The sequence below is a fragment of the Calliphora vicina genome, chromosome 2 (genome assembly GCF_958450345.1).
Source record: "Calliphora vicina chromosome 2, idCalVici1.1, whole genome shotgun sequence".
Taxonomy (NCBI): domain Eukaryota; kingdom Metazoa; phylum Arthropoda; class Insecta; order Diptera; family Calliphoridae; genus Calliphora; species Calliphora vicina.
The window spans coordinates 45,449,182-45,451,430 of record NC_088781.1 but is presented as its reverse complement, the minus strand read 5'-3'; the positions used below and the strand labels follow the sequence as shown (position 1 = coordinate 45,451,430).

Here is a 2,249-nt window from a genome sequence, read left to right as displayed (position 1 = left end):
GAGTTGAACCTTTACAGGAGGGAGATAATGTTATGTTTAAAAGAACTCCAACAAGTTGTTGGTTTCAAGGACAAATTATAGATTCATGTAAAGAACCAAGGTCATTTATAGTAAAAGATTCTAATGGTTCTCTTTACAGAAGAAGTCAAGATCATATAAAGAAAAGATCAGAAAATAAAATAATAGAAAATCCAGTTAATCAAGAATACCAAACAAACAGTCAGACAAGTGTTGAATTACCATCAGTTAATAATGATTCCAAGGAATATATAACAAGAAAAGGTCGAATTGTAAAACAGCCTAAGAAACTTAATTTATAAATTATTTTTATTAACATTAACATTTATACTTATATTATATTTATTGTAAATCATTATTTTATATTACACTATTTTGACTTAAGAAGGGAGATGTTGTATATGTATATGTCATACCATTAACATAATATAAGAACATGGCAATCTTGTAATAGTAACTAGTAATCAGTATTTGCATATTGTTATATATTACCATCACTATAATAAATGAATAAAATGGCATTCTTAGCCACACACAACCCTGATTTTATTTTTTTTTTTTTTTTTTTTTTTTTTTTTTTTTTTGCCCAATATATTCAAGTAAATTTATCAATGTGTTTTATATATTGTGCAAAATATAATAACTTTAAGTGTTAAATTACGTAAAATATTGAGAAAAATAGTATGCCTCCCCCAAGACCACGGGCTATTGGATGTAGCACTGGAATTGCACCAGCAAGACCGAACACAAATACTCCAATGTCAGAGCGACAGCAAATGGCACTTTTAATTCAAATGACAGCCTCATCTGATAACTCTCGATTAACTCAAAAAAATAAAGAAAATAAAAAGGATGAGGACTTCGAAGACTCTAGTGCGGTTGAAAAAGTCGATGTTAAAGAAAAGAGTGATGATCTTTTAAGTGATGCTAAAAAGGAGATTAACTTTGAAAGTATTTCCGCATCTGAATCAACAAATAATTTCACAAAGCGACATTTTTCTGATATTGATGAAGATGAAAGCGATGAAATTGATGATACTAAAAAGAAAAAAAGAAAAGATCTGGAAAATACTAAGGACACAAAACAAAATAATATTCGTATACCAAACAGATTGGATAAAAATTTTAAGCAAGCGATTAATTCTAAAAATTCTACAACTTCTTCCAATAAAAGTTTGTATTTATGTGATAAGGATGAAGTTAAAAATAAATTCCACGATACGGATTTAGATGACGATGATTCAAAGAGTGATCCACTCTGCAATGGAGGACTAAAAGTTCCCCCTCTAAAAATTGTGATTCCCCAACAAAGTTGTGCTATTGATAATGATGGAAATGGTTCACGAACCGGTAAAATTAGTACTTCAAGAAATGCCGCACTGCCATATGTTGTTAGTTCGAATAGCGATTCAAATGAACGGGATGCTTCAATTTTAAATACAAGTCCCCGAGATAGTCCCATCAAGATTAATCTATCGTGTACAGTAGGAGACGATAAAAATTGCAAACTAATGAATGAAGAGAAAAATTTGCGAGTTTTAAGGAGTGCACATCGAATTGGGTTAACTACTCATGATAGAAATTCGATGCAAATATCAGTCCCACACACCAAAGTACATCATTTGAAGCTGATAATATATTAAACCTCCCAAGTCCCTCTACCTCGTCTACTTCATCATCAAAAGAAACAATGGGAAATATAGCAGAACTTCATCCTAGGAAAAGGAAAATTAGAGCAAAAAATGATGAGGTAAAATCGTCCAATACAGGAAATAACGTAAACAGTGATCCAATATTATGTACTGATTCTCATCCTCATGATATACCTTTTACAAACTGTTTTCAAATGTATATGACAATAAGAAAGCAAATTGAAAAAAAATGGAAAAATGTTTTTTCTGTTAAACCGAGACCCCCACAAGGGTTTAACGAGTATTTAATTAACAAAAAAAAATATCTTTTATATCCTCGACAAAATAAAAACTGCCCTGATAGCTATAAGTGCCGACAACTGCTCTAAAGCAGAGGGAACCAAAATGAGACATGGTTTCAGCGCCTAACGCTTTCATTGTAACCATTCATTCGTTGTTAATCTGCTAAGTAGTCGTGTGTATTATTATTTTGTGTGGCATTTAGACAAATAAGAATCCAATGTACATAATAAATATTTAATCTTGACCTTAACAAAGGTGTTTTTTTAACAAGTTTTTTCTTTCATCTATGAATATTTC

At 30.7% G+C, this 2,249-nt stretch overlaps 1 pseudogene; it reads left to right on the top strand.

The window, feature by feature from the left end:
* The first annotated feature begins 611 nt into the window (after positions 1–611).
* Positions 612–2,038, top strand: LOC135950425 (uncharacterized; annotated as a pseudogene).
* The last annotated feature ends 211 nt before the right edge of the window (positions 2,039–2,249 follow it).